Genomic DNA, 20,157 nt, shown 5'->3' with positions numbered 1-20,157 from the left:
AATGTTTTCCCCAAGGATGACAATAGTAAACTGATGATGTGATACCTTCAGTCTACCAGCATATCAGAAAGGGGGTTTGCAAAAAGGTTGTTTTGTGTGACTATTGCCTATCAGTGCATGGTCTCATATCGTGGTTCTGTGAAATTTTACTCCTTCCTGTTCCCCTTTTCTCTAAGCCCATCACTAGTCTTGCCTGTGTTCTAACATCTGGGGAAGAGAGTGATGGAAGCAAGTGCTGAACCAGGAAGTGAAGGTAATAATACTCTGAAGAAGAAGAAGAGTTTGGATTTATACCCTGCATTTCTGTCCTATAAGGAATCTCAAAGCAGCTTACAAATTCCTTCCCTTCCTCTCCTGGCAGATACCTTGTGAGGTAAGTGGGGCTGAGAGAGTTCCCCCAGCAGGCTTCCAGAAGCGGAACTACAAGGAGGAGGGGTGCATGCGTTGCACCAGGCGCGTGCCTGGGGGGCAGAAAATTGCCCCCACCTCCCACTGTGCCCCCCAGTGCCCCCCCACCCCTTTGCACTCTCCCCACTTACCTTAGTTCAGGGTGAAAAAGTTCAGGCTGAAAAACGGCCTGAAAAGGGCCCTGGTGGGAACTACACTACCCAGGAGACCTTGCGAGCCCCAAGGTCTCCTGGGTAGTGTAGATCCCACCAACACTTTTTTCAGCCTGAACTAAAGTGGCGGGGAGCACACAGGGGGGCGAAGGGGGGAGGGGGAGGGGCAATTTTCCGCAAGGGGAATGGCCTATGGGACAGAAAACATAGAATCCGCCCTGGGCGCAGTTTGGCCCAGCTACGCCTCTGCAGGCTTCATGTGTAGGAGTGGGGAAACAAACTTGGTTCACCAGATAAGAGTCTGCTGTTTGTGTGGAGGAATAGGGAATCAAACCTGGTTCTCCTGATTAGATTGCATTGCTCCTAACCACTACACCATGCTTGCTTTCTGAATTCTCCCACTAGAAGACCAGTGTTTGGTCTAAGACAAATTTGTGATGGTTGCTGAAATAGACTGAATACTTGTATGAATGCTACTTTCAGTGCATTTCTGGCAAAATAAATAGCTGTGGCTTCAGCAGGGACATGGAAAAGTATCTGATCTTAGCTGAGTAATAACATGTGTTGGGTTATAAGGACAGCAAGGATAACAACAGCAGAGCTGTCTCTGTGTGTCTAATAACAACAAAAGGCTACTATGGGTAGAAAAAAATCACAAACACAAAAATTGTGTGTATATTGGCAACAATAACAATGTACATATTATTTCTGCTAATCAATTCTACAGTGTATAAAATATGTACATGTAAATATACAGTTCTGTGATGGTATAATAAACAATTTAAAATTGTATACACTTGTTTGTATTTATTAATAACAAATCTTAGTTGTTTAAATGAAATTATAAATAGGGACACCGACCTTAACAAAAGCCAGAAATGTTAATATTTACAGATGCACTGATACAGCTTCTTGCATATTACACAATATACCCTACATATGACACAATATACCTTCGTGCAAATTATACAATAACCTGTGACTTTTGTTAAGGTTGGTGTACCTACTTCTAATTTCATTCAAACAATAGAGATTTGTTATTGATACACACAAATATTCATCATTTAAAGTTGTTTATTACACTTCACCTACATATTTTTACACTGTACAATTAATAGAAATAATATGTACGGTGTTATTGTTGCCAGTCTGCACACAGTTTTTATGTGTTTGTGAGTGTCTCTGTGTGTCAGCTTCTAATGTATTTCAAAATCATAGAATAGTTTCTGTGAAGTGTCCTGAAATATCTGGGTGTGGGCAAGGTGGGTAGCACATCTCTCATCCAGGAGAATGGACAAGAAGTGGCAGTGTGCAAGGGAAATCAGTTTCCCTGATTTCACATTCAAGAATGGCTGGGTGTCTGAACCCCACTCCAGTGGAGAGCCAGGTGTCTCCCTAAAGCTGGCAAGTCAGTGGGCTGGAGGATACCTTGGAGGAAAATGTGAATTCACCTGTGTTCACTAGAGACTACTGTGTTGAAAATACACAGATAGTCCTGAGAAGTGGAGGAGTGAAAGGACACAATGGCTAAGTGCCCATTACTGTCTGTAGTTCTTCTGGCACAGAGTCTTCTAAGCCACGGCTGTCACTCGAATGTCCCTGGAAAGTGTGCAGATTTGTGTCAGGAAGGAGCCAGCATGAGTATTCTCTTTCTGGATGTGGGATTCCTTTTTTTCCAGTTTTTAAAAAACTTTATCCCTTACCCTTTGTAATGCAAATAATTTTCCCTTCAGGCCCTTCCTGTTTGCTGGAAGCACTTACCAAAGTGGCACGTGTAAAGGAGCCAGTGGGAGAAATAGAAGGAGCTTTGGGCAGAAGTCACGAGAGATCTTCTGACACCTGCCTTTTGAGCCACTATAAAATGGATAGGAGCTTAACTAATTCTGCTTTTTAGACATGAGCAGTCCAGGAACCCAGTTTTGATGCAAGCACAATACACTATACAATTTATGCAAATCATGCAGATTTTGATTAGTACATCAATCAAGTTTGATTAGCCATAAATTATATTCAGCAGAAGTTGTTGCACTCTATCATAGATAGCACTCATGATATGGCAGACACTACACTAATTGCAAAAGTATGCTTAGTGTGACAGTAAAAGGGAAGCTGTGATGGAGTTCATCTGGTAGTCTGAGAGGAAGAAAGCTGGGAGTGGAACCCTTGGGGAGTCAAGGGGTGTTATGAACTGGAAAAAGTCAGCTCTAGGCAGCTGTTTGGAAACCTCTCTAAATACCCAGTCTTTGAATTATACTTTCAACTTTTTAAAGCTTATTGCTACAGCTATAAGACCTAGACATTTGTTTAGAAGATGTGTTTTTGCAAATTCCTGAAGGGTTTATTTGGATTTCAGATGTGAAAGATAAGGTCCATTTTCATGGTGTGATCGGACATTTAGTGAAACACACCAATGTCCTGGTATGGGACAGTGGTAGAGGACAACGCATCTAGCTGCCATCAGGAAAGGACAGCTAATGTTTTAGGGAAAAAAGAAACCAGGCAGTGTCAAGAGACACTTTCTTTAAAGAAACTCAGAGGAATGTTCTGAATAAAACTGGAGATTGGTGTACACTCTAAGAATATGTACCTTTTTGTTTTACTGTGTTCATTTGTTATTCATTTTTGTTTTACTGTGGTTTCAATGGAAACTACATTTCTGCTTGTAATATTATTTTCAGTCCAATTTGGATGAAATGTTCCAAGACTGTATCTCTTAATAAAGGAATCTCACTTGCCAATTTTTTAGGAATATACAAAAAACATCTCCATTTTTTTTGGCAATTAATATTTCTATTGTGGGGAGAAGCAGACATTTGGCAACCCCAGAAGACAAAGCAGGCTCAGAGCAGTGCTTGGCATTCAAGAAAAGAGAATCAGACCTGCACAGCATTTGCAGATTACAGTATTGCATTTTTGAACTCAGGGAGCCAGGTAGAGTTGCAAAGTTGACATGACTTGCATGTCAAAGAGGACAAGCTTACATTTGACACCCCCTAGAAGAGTAGGTAGCATGGTAGAACAGGCACAGAGGCCTGCTGAGGGTCCCCAACATGATTGAACCTGCAGACACCTTTGGAATTTTGAAAAAGGGTAGGTGCCACCATAAAATACTTGACAAATCACTGTTGTGAGTGTTCAGCCAATCACAACACGTTGGGAATTCCGAAACAAATATCCTGCTACAGCTGAGACAGCTTCCCTCCAGAGGCAAAGAGGACTTTTCCTGACCTCTTTTGAAGCATCTGTTGCGCTGGAGTGACAGAGGAAGTATGGAATTGTTTGTTGAAGAAGAGACCCTGATTTTCTTCCTGAGTGGTCACATGGAGAGGTTTTGGGACGTTTACAAGCCAAGGGATAAGAAGAAGCTGAGGTTGAATGGCTGTCTTATTCCTGTCCCGGACAAGCTCAGCACTTTGTAAATTAATCAACTTGGTAGAAGTCACTTGAAGGTCCCTTTAAAATAATGTTCCAGTCAAATCTCTTTGGATTTTATTGCCAAGACTTGAGAAGCCACTAGGTGCCAGGAAATACACCAGTATGTTATATAGTACTTTGAGGATTTATGGTTCAGACCGAGAGTGTGGGATGGGAAAAAAAAGTTATAAGGATCACTTGATGTGTGACATACAGAGATATACCTTTACAGTTAATGTGTGTATACTCATGAACACACAAGAATATAGTATTTTCAGTATTTGTATGCGCTAAAGTCATATTAATGCACAAGACAATGACAGTGGACAAAGACAAAATATAGAACAAATACATGAGCATGAACATTGAAGGGGCTGGAAATAGGGGAAAACCTCAGAGACTAGTTAGATATAGCAGCTGTCTAGTGCACTATGAAAAACAGCAAATAAATCACCTTTCTCATATAGATACATTATGCAGTAGCTGTGCAATTTGCAGAACATCAAAAAGAATTAGAAAATGTTCAGTCTTTAGAAGAGCAGAACTAGTAAAAACATACTAGTTTAGGATCAACAGTGGGGCTGCTGCTTATACAGAATCCATAAAGCCCTTTCAAGCTACTGATAACTGGTAGAAACACGGTAGAAAGAAAGACCCCTAAGGAAAAATCTCTTTTACTGCAAAATCTGTTTTAGTCTGCTAATTGGAAAAATTCTTATTAATTTTCATTATTTCTTGGGGTTTTTTAACCTCTAGTGTCTGCAGCTTGAGTTCATGAAATAAGACTGAATAATACCAGAATAATTTTATGCCAAATAAAGGCTAAAGAAAGAAATAAGAAAGAAAGAATACCAGAATAATACTTGTTAACAAAATCTTATATTCTAATAGCAAAGTCAGTCAAATCTTTGGATACTTAAATCTGGTGATTGGAGCCATTAAAAGGGTCCTTGGTTTGCAGAAAAATGTGAAATCTTAAGACAAAACACTGAGGAGTTAAAAAAAACACCTTGAAAATTAGCTTTAAACAAAAGATTCCCTCAGTGGCAGCTGCTAAGTAACCACAGCATTCCAAAGTTTAATTCACTCAGTAAAAGCAAGGGGGAGGGAACAAAGCCCTTTCCAGGCCTATTTTGGCCTTTGAGGGAGGACTCACTGGGGCCAGGCCTGTAGGGTTGCTTGCTCCTGGCTGGAAATTCTTGGAGATTTTTGTGGTGGAATCTGAGGAATGGCCAGTTTGGAAAGGAGAAAGGCCTCAGGTGAATATAATGCTACAGAGTCTACCATCCACAGTAGCCATTTTCTCCAGGGGAAGAGATCTCTGTTGTCCGGAATTCAGTCATAATTCTGGGAACTCTCCAGGTCCAACGTACAGATTGGCATGACTGAACTAGTTCAACAGCAGCCACCTTTTGAGTGCCAGTGTGGTATAGCAATTAGAGCTTCAGAGTAGGCCTGGGAAACCCAAATTTGAATCCCCGTCTTACTGAGGAAGCTCACTGGGTGATTTTTGGGCCAGTCACTTACTTTCAGTTTAAGTTATCTCACGGGGTTGTTGTGAAGATAAAAAGGAGGTGATAAGAATAATGTCAGCTGCTTTGGTCCCCACTGTGGAGAAAGGTGAAATATAAAGGAAACCAGTCAATATTATTATACCTGAAAATGGGAGGCAGATAAGTGACTTAGGACTTCTAGTCTTGAGTCCGATAGCACTTTTGGGACTTCAAGAATCAAAGCTCCCTTTGTCAGATATGTTTTGACTCTTGAAAAAATGCGTCAAATCAAAAATGTTGTTTCTCTTGTTGTCTAAAGAGCTACTGGCCTTAAATCTAGTTCTACTGCAGATCAACATGGCTATTTTCTGAATCAGGTTTAGCACTGATTCCTAGATTCATTTTTGACATAGTATAGCTGTCACAAGGAGGCTGTGTCATCTCAGTTTACTGTTAGGAGTTGCTTCTGTCTAACAAATACCATGCAAAAAATCAGACTTGTATTTTAAAAGGGCATGATACAATTGTCTTAAATTACTGTACCACACTACCATCAAAATACATTGATCCTGAGAAATTCTTTCTGGGTTCATTCACCTATGCAGATACATCTCTTGGTCTCTCATCCCTTGATTTCTCAGTATTTGATCATGTAGCTGAATGTATGAATTGTTTCCATAGAAAACTACTAAGGAGATATGAGACATGTATAATCTATGTGAGATCTGAGATAGCGCTTTGCTTATGAATACGTACATGTGAACAGGGGGCGAATCCCCACTGGGAAAATAAACCTAGTTCCCCCCGGTTCCATAAGATACAGCACCTTTTCATCCCGGTCTTTGCCTCCCACCACAGTGTGTGTCTGTTGAGGGAGTCAAAGTTAATACCAGGATCAAAACCTGTAATTATTTCCATAAGCACGCGATCTGCTCTGCGGCTCTTTCTGATTAGCTGGGAACGCGACCCCGCAGCCGCTCCCCTCTGCTTGAGGAAGTTGGCTTTTTAAAAAATTTCTGGCTGCACAGCTTCGTAGAAACATAAGTTCTATTTTTTAACTTTTTGGCTGTGCAGCTTCATTGGTACTTACACTCTGCGCTAGCTCTCCACTTTGCAGGTTCATGCCTAAAGAGCCATGACCAGCACTCCTGTCCCTGGTATACCGAGGAGCTACGCCTGATGAAACGGGAACTCAAACGTGACGGAGTGATGCGATCAGCTTATAGGATGTTTATGAAAGCCTATGAGCTGGCGAAGAAGGAGGCGAAGAGAGTTTTCTTTTCCTCCTCTCTCGCGTCTGCTAGCTGTCGCCCGGCACAACTGTTTCGCGTGATTCGGTCTTTAACCTCATTACCTCAGGGGCCTACAAATGATCAATTGGCTATTGGCTGTGAGGCATTTATGAGCTTTTTTGCAGATCGTCGCTCCGCCAGGACCTCCCCGCTGCCTTGACTACAATTAGTGAACTGGAGGCTCCCTTGCCGTCTTCAGGCCCTTGTTTGGCCTGGTTTGCCCTGCTCTCTGAAGCTGCTGTTGACAGGGCCCTGGCTGCTGTTAGACCTACTACCTGTCCTCTGGATCCGTGCCCCTCTTGGCTTGTTAAAGTTTGCCGGGAGGAGCTACGACCCCACCTGTTGAATATCATCAATGGCTCCCTTGAGCAAGGAGTCTTTCTGGGTGGGTTGAAGGAGGCAGTGGTCCGCCCACTCTTAAAAAGACCATCGTTAGATCCTGGAGATCTGGCCAATTACTGCCCTGTCTCGAATCTTTCGTTTCTGGGGAAGGTAATTGAGAGAGTGGTGCTGGAGCAGCTTCAGGGTTTCCTGGAGGACACATTGGCTTTTGACCCCTTCCAGTCCGGCTTCTGTGCTGGGCATGGGACGGAGACCGTTCCCGTCGCCGTCACAGATACGCTCCGTATGCAGCTTGACTGAGGCGGATCGGCGCTGCTGGTATTATGGGATCTTACCGCAGCATTTGATGTGGTCAACCACGATCTTCTGACCCACTCCCTGGCCTTTTTCCGGGGTGCGGGGAACTGTCCTTCAATGGATTGTCTTGTTTCTCCGGGACTGGAGTCAGCAAGTGTGATGCAGAGATCAAGCCTCCCGACGGTGCCCACTTCATTGCGGTGTGCCCCAGGGTGCGCTCTTATCTACGCTATTATTTAATATCTATATGCGACCCCTTGCTCAGTTGGTACGGAGCTTTGCGCTGATCTGTCACCAGTACACTGATGACACTTAGCTCATTCTGTTGATGGAGGGGGGAGCGGTCATCGCCCCTGCAGCTCTACAGCATTGTTTGGAGGCGGTTGCTGGTTGGTTGCAACAGAGCAGGTTGAAACTAAACCCATCGAAGACGGAGATCCTCTGGCTAGGACGCGAAGGGGAGGTTGGGGACTTTCAGCCGCCAGTGTGGGAGGGGGCCTTATTGGTACCGGCCCCCTCCGTTCGCAGCCTGGGGGTCCACCTGGATTCGTCTCTTTCAATGGAGACCCAGGTGGCCCATATAACCCGGGTTGCGTTTTTCCATCTCCATCAGGCCCGACGGCTGGCCCCCTTCCTCTCCCAAGCTGACCTGGCCACCGTGATCTATGCAACGGTCACCTCCAGGTTAGACTATCGTAATTCGCTCTACGCCGGCCTACCCTTGCGCCTGATCCGGAAGTTGAAGCTGGTCCAGCATGCAGCAGCGCACTTACTTACAGGAGGTGCCTATCGTGATCACATTCAGCCTGTACTGCGCCAGCTGCACTGGCTCCCAATGGAGTTCCGGATCATCCACAAGGTATGAGTATTAACCTTCAAGGCTTTGCGCGGCCTGGGGCCCTCGTACGTTCAGGACTGCCTTACCCCATATGTCCCTACACAGCCTTTACAGCCCTGGCCCTGGTCTGGTGAAACACTGTTCCGCCAACTGTCCAGGCCCTGCGGGACCTTGGAGAGTTCCACAGGGCCTGTAAGACCGAGTTGTTTCACCGGGCCTTTGGGGAGGCCAGCTGCTGATGGTGTGCGCCCCTCCTGTCCCTCCCTTTAACATCTTGGGAGTTTGTGACATCTATACCGTCCCCCTCTCTGGGAGGGTTTTTTACTGATAGTTTTAACATTGGATGCCAAATGACACATAGAACGCTGTAATTTTATATATTTTAATGATGTTGATATTTTAATTTTATTGTTATTGTTATATTGTTTTGTAATATTTGTTGTTCACCGCCCAGAGCCCTTAGGGGATGGGGCGGTTTATAAATGCAATAATAAATAATAAATAAATAAATAAAACAACCTCCCCCCCTTCACGTGCTCTGTGCCCAGACCACTGTTCTCTGATTGGTGCATGCCTCCTAGGGCAGGAAAAATAAACCGTTTTTTTTTTGCTGCCTCCCCACCCATGCGGCCTCGGCCTACGTTTTTCAAAAAGGTGTACCTTCTTGGCAGTTTTTGAAAAATGAGGGATGAAGGGGAGAGCTTGCACCAGGGCTGGGATGGAGCCGTGGGGACTTCTTGCCCAAACCGGGACTTTTACCGTATCACGTGATTTTTTTTTACCGTGGGGATTCCCCCAGGAAGAAGAGTTGGTTTTTATACCCGTTATTCTCTACCTTTAAGGTGTCTCAAAGCATCCCTGGCTATCTGACGGCCCTGCAGAGGGCAGGGATTACTCAGAGGCCGCTATTGATCCCTTACAGGTATGGCCACACCCCTGTGGTGAGGCTACTGGGAGTGACCCAGGATGGCTCCCTGCACAGAAAGAAGTCAAGCCTAGGAGAAAGGAGATGGACTAATGTGGTGCTCAATCCCTGCCCCTTAGTCTGAGGTTGAAGAATGAACTGTGACACACAGCAATCGGAGCCTGGAATTCTATCACTGTTTCTTATGTTGCCTTATGTTGCCTTTGGTTCTTAGACACTTGGAAAACTCCCATGGCCATCGTAACTACCTGCTAGGTGACACCAACACTTTCACTTACTCTTATTTGGGAGGTAGTGAACACTTCCACAAAATCTGAACAAGTATCCCCTACTACTAGATGAATTTGTACATCTAGCACTCTTAATCTGCATTACCATTTGCAATTTCAAGCTATTGTGCTCAAGGGATGGAGAGCTTTCCTCCTGTCCCTTCCCATTATTGTGCTTTGAATAGCACATGGGTCTGCAACCTGCGGCTCTCCAGATGTTTATGGACTACAATTCCCATCAGCCCCTGCCAGCATGGCCAATTGACCTTGCTGGCAGGGGCTGATGGGATTTGTAGTCCATGAACATCTGGAGAGCCGCAGGCTGCAGACCCCTATGATAGCAAGACTGAATGGGCATGATGTGATCACATAGACCAGACTTTAAGGAAACAAAATAAGAATATACAAGGTTTGTTCAAGGATCAGGCTGGCCAAGTAATCAAAGAAAAGATGAAAACATCAGTCTTCTAAACCTTAATCCTTGGGGGTGGGGGCTCCACTGATGGGGGTATGATGGCTTAGAAATTATGATGATGGGGCCCTGTGGGCTCTGCCATGGCTTTGGCTGGTGTATCTTTGCACTGGCAAAAGTGGGCATTCCTGGGCCAAAAGGGCTTAGGGAGCCGACTAACACCAGGACTGCGCCTGGCCATTCCCCCGCTGGCACTGGCACAAAGCCCTGCATCTAGGGTGTGTCCCTGCTTTGGCTGTACCAACACCCTCCATCACTGCTCTACTCCCTAGCGCAGTGGTGGCGAACCTTTGGCACTCCAGTTGTTATGGACTACAATTCCCATCAGCCCCCTGCCAGCATGGCCAATTGGGGCTGATGGGAATTGTAGTCCATAACATCTGGAGTGCCAAAGGTTCGCCACCACGGCCCTAGCGTATTTGACTCTGCTGGTGTTCATGCCACCTGTGCTAGTGTTTGTGCCACTTGTGCTGGTGCAAGTGGCATTTGCCCTGGTGCCAGGGTCATGTCACTGTGCTTTCGGCCTCCTTCTGGCTTGCACTGAAAGTTGTTCAGTCTGAGAGGAAATGTGTAAAATGCTGATTAATTTAGATGATGCCATACATTAAGCCTTCTTTGACTCTGCCATTCAAAATAAATAGCACTTTTGCAACTTATATTTCTTTCCATTTTGCTGGTGTGCAATCATTATTGCCAGATCAAAACTTCTAATATGAGGTGTGATTTCTGTTTATGTAGCCAGATCCTTCTAGAACAAGGAGCAAGCTTTTAACATGTGCAACATCTGGAAACCTGAGGGCTCAGCAAGCTCTGTGGTCCAAAGAATCTTAGTATAGAGATAGGAATGAAAAAGGGCTGCCAGACCTATAATACTTAGGAGGATTTTGTTTTGTATAACAAAGCACTTCTCAGGGCCTTATAAAAAGTGAGAAATTGATGTCATGTTTTGGGGTGGCAATAAAGGAATATAACTGCTGTATCAATTATTCCTTGCTTCTAGAAGCACTTTAAAAAGCTGTACATTGTGTTGATTGTTAGGGGATTCCTCCATTTTGTTCTTCAAGATTTTTAGCAATGGCTGTTAAATAGATAATCTATTTTACTCTGCAGCAGTGGTTGCTCAAGCATTAGTAGCTGACCAAACATAAACTACAGCTTATTTGAAAGCAGTAGTAGGCAACCACCAGCATGAGTAGACAGTTGAGTTTCACATGCAAATCGGATTCTCTGAGCCAGTGACAGAGGCAATCCCCTCAAGCTCTGGCAATTCATCTGGGAATGGTGGTTAGGAAGGCAGTAGCAGGCACGGTTTTTGCCTATTGCCACTACTTGACACTAGGCAACCAACAGTTGTGTCCAAGGTGAGCCCCTCAGGTATTGGCAACTCTGTTGGGACTTGGCTTTCTGCCAGCGTGTCTGGTCAAATACAACCCTCAGCTCTTGCCACTCACCTGTCTGTTTGCTGGCACCCTATCATCTTTACAAGCAAGATAATGTGATGTTTTCAGCCCTTGAGCCAAAATGCTTGCCCAACCTTACTATGGAAACTGTTGCATAGCAGAATGGCATTGAAAAGGAAACACATTTCACTGCCACCATTGCTTCTTTACAGTGCCATCCAGAGGAGCTGTTTCAAATGTCCAGTAACTTATATTTTCCCTTGCAATGGGAATTAGAGAAATCAGAATGTCCCCCTCCAATCAATTTGCTAAGCACTTGTAGACAAAAACACTTGTAGCCATTCTGACATGGATATCAAATGAATTAAAGATAGAATCTGTATGTGTGTGTTTGGCCAGTCTTGATGGATACTTTTCAGCAGGTTTAACTTAAAGATACAGACAGGATCTTTGGAGAGGTGAGACCTACTTCTAGTACTCATATCCAGAGATTTTATTTTATAGCCTTAAGCCTTTACAATATAGAGTATAATATATATTTTTTAAAAATAGATTAAAAAACAATATAAGTTACAGGGAAGTATAAAATCAATAATCACAAGGGTCCCACTTTAACATTCTTCCCAATAGTTGAATAAACAGTGTTAAAGCCCTTTTAGTGGTGCAAGATCAAGGCAGTAGGAGAGTTATTCTGAGTAGACTGCTTTCTTTGATACTTCGGCCCCTTCCGCACACGCAAAATAATGCGTTTTCAAACCACTTTCACAACTGTTTGCAAGTGGATTTTGCCATTCCGCACAGCTTCAGAGAGCACTGAAAGCAGCTTGAAAGTGCATTATTCTGCGTGTGCGGAATGAGCCTTCCTTGGCTCTGATCTTGATGGCTGCCAATGCAAACGGGTCCATCCTATAGGATACAAAGGAGTCACTGTCTGAAAGCAAAAAGTTTAGTTTATCAAAGTCAGAATAAAACTGTATCCCATTTAAAATCCTGGAAAGTTAAACCTTGGTTTACATATAGAGGACTATCTAAGACATAGGCCCCTTCTGCACATGCAAAATAATGCGTTTTCAAGCCACTTTCACAATTGTTTGCAAGTGGATTTTGCTATTCCGCACAGCTTCAAAGAGCACTGAAAGCAGTTTGAAAGTGCATTATTCTGCATGTGCGGAATGAGCCATGGTGTGATAGATTTTCCATTGCTCTTTCACAGATACAGAGACGCTGTTCCAGTGGTTTTTGAGAGTAGGAACTGGCTGAGTACTCTGTTAGCATTATTTGGAAACATAATGATGCTAGTCACTTTCTGATGTTATATTATGAGATTTCCACCAGATATGATGCTGTGAGATGATCTTTTCTAATTGCTCTATATCTGGGAGAGAATTTGGATTGTGTAATTATATTTTTATCAATTAAGGTATCACCCTTGAAGACCCAGTTGCACAGGTCAGAGTTTTTTGTTGACGCATGCATTAAATTATCCGCAATGGTACTCCTGATCTTTGCCCATCCTACTGATTAAATCTGTCACAGAGATATGGACCTGCCTTGAGAGGTCTTATCAGGTTTATGGGCCACCTGAGGCAATCCCTCCCACTTGCTCCCAGTTTAGCTGGCCAGATTGGGAGTGGGGGGACGGGGGTTGCCCCAGCTGGCTCGCAGGCCTTATAAGCCCCCTCAAGGGGCCTGGTCCAGCTCCTGGGCCACATGTTTGACATCCCTGATCTAGGAGATAATGATAATAAAATCCACCTCCCATGCTGTTAGCCCCAGCAGCTCTAATGCTGCCTTAGTGTCTCCTTGGTTTCTTGGGCAGAGAACTGGCATCAAGCCAAATAGTCAGACTTGTTGCTGTTTGGCACCTGCTGTCAGGGGTTGCCTACCCCTGCTATGGATCTTTTAAAATGTAGTTTCTAATCTGATCTTGGAACTGTAGTGGCACACTTTGTGCTTTGGGGAATGGACTGTAGGAATGTATTCCTGTCTGTTCTCTTGATCTCTCACTGGCTTCCTGTACCATTAATTATGGGATTCTTCTGGAATGTCTTGTTCAGGGGGTGCTAAAGTTCATCAGCAAATCACCCACTTTGTATGTAGAAAGTCTCAGGTTCAATTTAAAAGGATCAGGTGGTAGATGTTGTGAAAGACCTCTTCCTGAGATCTTGGAGAGCCACTGCAAGTCAGAATAGCTATCCTGATTTTGATAGGCTAGTGCAGGGGTAGGGAACCTGCAGCTCTCCAGATGTTCAGGAACTACAATTCCCATCAGCCTCTGTCAGCATGTCCAATTGGCCATGCTGGTAGGGGCTGATGGGAATTGTAGTTCCTGAACATCTGGAGAGCCGCAGGTTCCCTACCCCTGGGCTAGTGCCTGAAAGTCACTGAAAGTGAACTTCATGTGTTCATGTTCTGGGATGCTCCTTGGGATGTTGCTTTGTTTTCAGTGGTTCTGGTCCTTTCCAGAGGGCAGATTTCAGAAACTGGTGCTGGGAGACTGCTACTCCACCTATGTCATCTGACCCATAAGGTATTATCTTGTTTTGATATGCAGGAAGCTGTTTGGGGAATTTACCTGGAAATTTGGGATATTGTACCACTGATATGCTGATGAGACCCTACTCTACTTTCATTCAAATCCTAGGGAGACAGTGGAAATTCTGAACCAGTGACTGAGATCTGTAATTGACTAGATGAGGGAGAATGACCTGAATTATAATTAAGGCAAGTCTGAAGTATTATTGGTTTGGAATATGACTAATCTGACTCTCCCTTGTGACTCAAAATTGCTGCTTGGGCAGGCTCTTGGATTAGGTGCTTAAATGATGGCAGTAGCTAAGAGTGTATTTTATCAGCTTTGAGTGGTTCACCATCTACATCCTTTCCTGGAGAAGAATGCCACAACAATTCATGACATCAAGATTAGACTATGGTATGTTGGATAGTGATACTGACAAGTGTCTTCTTGTGAGTGGTACCAGTATTAATATTTATTTAGAACATTTTTATACTATCTGTCTAATTATGGAACTTCTTTAAGACTTACAAGTCACTCCATTTTTGCTGGTATTTTGGCACTAAAGAAAAGACTACTGCTTCAGAGAGATTATGGTGTTTATTGATAGTGTTTTGAATCTACTTTTTGTAGGGTTTTGCTGCTGCTGTTTTCTTCTCCCAGTTTTGTTGGCTTGTGTCATTTCTTGTTATTTGCTGTTGGTTTTATTGGATCTGCTGGGCTTTGATGTCTTTGTTGATGGGTTTTATTTTGTCCTGTAATTTTAAGAATTCTGTTAGCTGCCCTGTGAGTCATGAATTAAGACTTTAAATGTTTTAATGAACAGATGAACCTAATGAGAAAATCTTAGCTTTAACAATTGTGTGAAATTCTAAAAATATTTTGAAATCAATCCTGTTGAAATAAATAGATTTACTTCTGCGCAAGCATAAATAGGATTGAGTTTGAGCTACAAAATGAATTTGGGATGTCTTTTACAGACTGACCTTACACAGGTACGATTTTTAGGTCACTAAACGTGCATGCTGGTGTCACAGATCAGCCAGCTGACACCCTCTCAGACAAGGAGGAGGTGTCAGCAGGCTGACCTATGACAACTAGTTTGCTCCTTATCAGAATCAGAGATACAGAACAGTTTTTGAAACTCTTCCAGTGCTTGAATTATGGGGGTGGGAGATTAGAGGAGCGCTATGCCTGGCTTCCCTTAGCCCAGGGGTCTGCAACCTGCGGCTCTCCAGATGTTCATGGACTACGATTCCCATCAGCCCCTGCCACCATAGCCAATTGGCCATGCTGGCAGGAGCTGATGGGAATTGTAGTCCATGAACATCTGGAGAGCCGCAGGTTGCAGACCCCTGCCTTAGCCCCTCTGACTAGTCATTGTAAGATTCCCCTCCCTTTTCCTACATGGTATTGTACAAATTATTCATTCTAGTTCCAGTTTATAAAGACTTATGCACAACAATAAGCCATGGGCTATGCTGTCCATTTTAGATTACAGACACGGCCACCATCTTCCAACTCCCGTTGAACTGCCCTGAAAAAGAGAGCTATATTCTCATCATGAACATTCTATTTTGGTTCACATTTCTGAGATCCAGAAAGGATAATATTCCTCTGCCATGCTGGACTCAGTGACTTCCCCAGGGAAGTAGTATCAACTGAGAGGAATGGTAGATGGTGTAGGATGTCAGTGAATCAGTGAATTATTCCAGCCACTTATCAGGGCCAGAGAAATCTTTGCAGCAGTCTGTCTCCTCCACACTGGGGCAAAGTAGCATTCACTGTGAGCTGATCTCATTTTAGGTTGGAACCCTATTCTTTTTTGCACCCTGTTAATTCCAGAAGGGAATGTTTAGGAATTTGTTTATTGCTTTCCTTCCATCTCTGGATGTTCACAAGGGAAATAGACCAGCTAGGCCTAAGCATTTCTTCTGGTGCCTGTAGCCCGAACCAGACAGCATTCAGTCCTCCTCTGCTTGGTACCTGATGGTCATTTGAGTCAAACTCTCTTCCAACCCCCTCTTGCTCCCTCCTCTGCTGGAGTGCAAGAAGTCCATTGCTTCCCCCTTGATATCAGCCAGAGTTCTTTTGGATTCTGACATTGCTCCAGACAGAAGGGAAGTTTTGAAGAAATGAGTGAGGCACTTGCCACTTGATCTAAAAAACTCCTTCAGCCAGCACAGACTCTGAGGTGGTGAGTGGTCCTGGGGAGTTGCAAGAGACTCTGCTGGACAGGGGAGGGTATCTGACCCAACTCAGTGTATGGGGGACAGGCAGGCAGCCAGCCACCTGATGAAAGAGGTCTTGACATGAGTGGATCTGGATAGAATAAAGAAAACAATGCAAAACTGAAAACTGGGCTTCCCTTCTCAGCTAGCACATAATCATGGAGAGGCATTGGTATGAGATTGAGGCAGGAAGGCCGTGGGCTCTTTTAAATATAGGTAGGAAGTCAAATCCTACTCCCAGGAGCCATATAACATATCAAGTACATATCAGAAGTGGTTGGGGTCCTTAAAATCCTAGCACCGCACTTTGCTATGGCTGCTTTTGCGTTGTCTTTATAATGCCTGTGTAACAGTAAAGACAGATTTAGCAGTCATTTACACCTTTTCCAACGTCACTGATAATCACTTTAATCAAATTGCATCAGTTCATTGAACAGCACTAAAGATAACTGAAGTGCATTATGTGATTACTTTTTAACTAAAAATACACAGATAACTCTGAGGTAAAATTAAAGGAATGGTGAAGTGTCGTTCATCCCATTGGGTCCCTTGAAAAATGACTGCAAAATGAGAGCAGAGTGGCCCAGCTTAGTGTCCAGTTGATGTGGCCCTGGTGCCTATGCTTGTAGGCTGTCTCTTGTCTTGAATGGCAAGGCTGGAATAAATGCTTTTGTTGTTTGGCCCGAATTTAAAATGTGTTTGGAGGATTAAAAAAATTATGAGGGGTGATCAGAGAAATTGGGATGACCGTTTGCTGTACAGAGTCAGTGAACATTCCTTGAAAACGCTCCTGCTTTTTTTTTCCTGCTTGCATCAGTGCCACCTGGTTGTTGACCAGCAGAAGAATGCCAGTGTGCCGAAGCTGCTTGCTCTTTCCCATCCTTAGCTGGAACTCTTCTGCAGCGCCACTTCAGCAGGGGAAAGGGTGGGGGAACAGATGCTCCTGGTGGCCTTTCTAGTCCTAGGGCCACCTGTGGGCTGGAACTCAGCCTTGCAATATGGGACCCCAGTGACAGCAGGATCAGCAGTCAATGAAATGAGCCAATGGAGTGTTTTGCATCTCTGACCCTCCCACAAGCCCCCTGTAGCCTAGATATCTAGTACATTTTACTGTTTCTGTTCTATTCCTGCACCAATCCTGTATGGATTTCAGGCATCAACCTGATTTGGGGACAGTTGTGTCAGTACCCTTGAATGGGAAGTGGCAGGGGCATTACAGAAAGGGAATATTTCAGCTAGTCTGTGTTCGTACGCTTCTTTCCATATCTCCCCCTCCCCCCCCCCCCTTGAGACATAATTTTATTAGGAGCAGACTTAATTGTAGTCTTGAAAAGAGATGAAAAGGTATCCCGTGTCGTATGTAGCCTTTCTCCCTGTGATCCCTTTGTTACTCTGGCAGATATGTGTTTGAATAAGAGCCTTCCCCCCCCTCCCCTCTCCTTTTTCATCCTCCCTGCTCCATCCTGCAGTGAAGTCACAATCCAGTGTTTGTAGACTCGATGTGATGTCACAGAGTCAGCCTTGTGACTTCACTCGCAGGCTCAAACAGAAGGTGCAGCCGGGGCTGGGAGAAGAGGGGAAGGAAAAAAAATTAAAGCCCCCACCTCATCCCATCCCCCCACCCTCTTCGTTATAAAACCAGTAGCTGAGATAAATCGGAAGGGGGTGGGGAGAAGCAGCAGGAAAAAAAAGCTGAGAATGATGCCTGAAAGCAGGTATAGTAGAATTGGCTTTATGTCTGTGTTCTTCTTGAAAGTTCCTAGTGCCCTGGAGAGGCCAGATCTTGCAGACCACACACACTTGTGTGTGGTGGTGTGTATGTGTGTGTGTTGCCACCCAGTGACGCTCTGGCTGTACGGTGCATTCGGCAGTAGTGTGTGTGTGTGCATGCGGGGAGGGAGGCAGTGAGCGATGGCAGGCGAGGGGCAGGCGAGCAGCTTCAGACCATTTCTCAGTAGCACGCAGCTGGAGTCCTATTGGGCTGGCCGCGGCGAGCCTCTTTCTTGTCCATTTCCAAAGGCCCCAGCTGCTGGCTGCTGGCTGCAGTCCGTCTTGCAGTTTTGCATAGATGACACAAATGGGTTATTGGGTTTCTGCGTCGCTGGGATTGTTGTGGTCGTATCTCTCTCCACCACCTCCCCCCCCCCCCACCCCCTTTGCAGGTTAGCGGGGGCGGGGGTTGAAGCCTCCTGGCATTTAAATGCGGCGCAGGCACTGGGGGAGGGAGAAAGGTAGGGCCTCAGGGTCACATTCCCAGAGGCTCGCGGGTGTGGGGCCGATGATTTCCTTGGGGAGAAAAATCTCTCCATCTTTTGAACTGACGACATCACAATAGCAATGCGGATGCAGCAACCAGGCAGGCAGTGCCGCGCTGTCTCCCCCAAAATCCGGGGCAGGGGGGGGTGGGGGGCTGCCGTCGCTGAAGCCAAGCAGCCGCTCCTTCCTTGTTATCTCTTTAGCTGCCTTTACCGTGCCATTTGTCTTGAAGGGATTGCTTTTGGGGGGCACCCCCACCCGCCAAAGGAGGGGCGGCAGCGGGAGTCGGCCTCGGCTGAGAGACCGGGACGCGGGCAATTAATTAAACGCGGGCGCCAGGCGAAGCGCTTTGCTCTTTCAGGCTGCCGAGGGAGCCGTCATTTTGTGTTAGCGCGGGTGTCGGAGAGCGGAAAGATGGGGCGCGGGGGCGCGACACTGGAAGGATGCCTGACACGGCGTTGTCTCTCTGTGGCTGTTAAATGCACACTCCAGGGGCAGCCCGGGGGCGGGGGCGGGGACAGGGTGGATTTCAAAGGCGCTCTGCAGAGAAAAAGGAGTCTTCTGGAAGCGACCCTGCGCGCTCAATCACAGCCGTCGAGAGGCTGCCTGACAAAGATGGGGGCTCGTGCTGTCTTTCAAATGAAGGGCGGAGACAGGCGGCGCAGCGCTTATTCTGGCGCAGATCCGCCAGCGCGCCTAACCGTGCCCAGGACCAGAGGGCACTCTGCCCTTTGGCTCTCAGGCGGGGGGGGTGGGGGTGGGGGTGGGGGTGGGGGTGGGGGTGGATAAACCACCTTAATCTGAACCTGGCAAACGGCAGAACCTCCAGGTCGCCCAGCTCTCAGCCCAGAGGTCCTCTCTGCCACCAGCTCTTTTTCTTTGGCTGCCTGGCTCACCCTTGCCAGAATACCTGCATACAGCCTGACCTAGAAACCCATTTCTGCCATTATTGGCTTGATTTGTGAGGGCAGATGTATGTCGTTAATTGCATAATCCTTTTGCCTGCGGAGAAGTATTCCCAGTGGCTGATTCTGAATAAACCCTGAAAGGCTGTGTCTCCAACCCGCCTGGAAGACAGCCTAACTTCTGCAGTTCCAGGTGTGTGTGGTTGTGATGATTCCTCCTTGGGGAGGGGAACAATCACTATGGTGTCATGAAGGCAGCAGACAGCCCTGTGACACATTAGAGATTAGGAGATGCATGGGACAGAAATTTTGGCAGAGGCAGTGTCCACTTGGTCATGTCTATTCAATTTCAATGTAATATGTAGAGCATTGGGGCTTGGGGTTTAGGTATTCAGGTTGAAACATTTGCTGAAGGGCAATATTCTTTAGGTAGCCTCCAGCACGTAATTTCCTTTAAGGCCAACCTATATATACAGTTGCTGTGAGCCAGACATTTCTTTTAGTTGTTTTGAGGAAGGATGAGATAAAAACGGAAGCTCCTCTTGCTTAGAGGCACTTTATTTTTTGAATTGCATATTCCAAGGCTGAATTGTCCTACACAGAATAGTTTTTCTGACTTGCCCTAGTGCCCTTTGATCAGCCTTTTTAGAGATTGGTTGTTAAACTGAGCAGGAGAGGGCTCAAGTTCTCCAGTCCATTAACTGTAAGAGTGTATGCTGTGCAATAATTAAGCTTGGATATTGGATAATTGGATATTGTCCGTAATTATGACCTTGGTTTTTTTCTTTGTGCAATCTTCATATTTCAATTTCAATTTTTAAAATCTGCCTTGTAAGAAGGATTGCTCAGTTTTTGCTGCTCTTAAACATTCGTAGTCTATATATTTTCTGACTTACTGGGAAATGCTATCATCCCTGTATACCAGTGCCCCCTATGCAAGGGCTAATA

At 45.2% G+C, this 20,157-nt stretch overlaps 1 protein-coding gene across 2 annotated transcripts in view; it reads left to right on the top strand.

Moving 5' to 3' along the window:
• Nucleotides 1-20,157, top strand: part of TCF20 (transcription factor 20) — a 182,882-nt gene that overhangs the window by 99,748 nt on the left and 62,977 nt on the right. Inside the window, exon 1 of one of the 2 annotated variants that reach the window (XM_048500901.1) lies at nt 17,610-17,763. The exons of the other annotated variant lie outside the window; for it this stretch is intronic. The gene's annotated coding sequence lies outside the window, so the exon portion shown is untranslated. Of the gene's footprint in view, nt 1-17,609; nt 17,764-20,157 lie in introns of those variants that run through there. 2 annotated transcript variants of the gene reach the window in all.

The sequence above is a fragment of the Sphaerodactylus townsendi genome, linkage group LG06, assembly GCF_021028975.2.
Source record: "Sphaerodactylus townsendi isolate TG3544 linkage group LG06, MPM_Stown_v2.3, whole genome shotgun sequence".
Classification (NCBI taxonomy): domain Eukaryota; kingdom Metazoa; phylum Chordata; class Lepidosauria; order Squamata; family Sphaerodactylidae; genus Sphaerodactylus; species Sphaerodactylus townsendi.
This window is presented reverse-complemented; position numbering and strand designations above follow the sequence as displayed.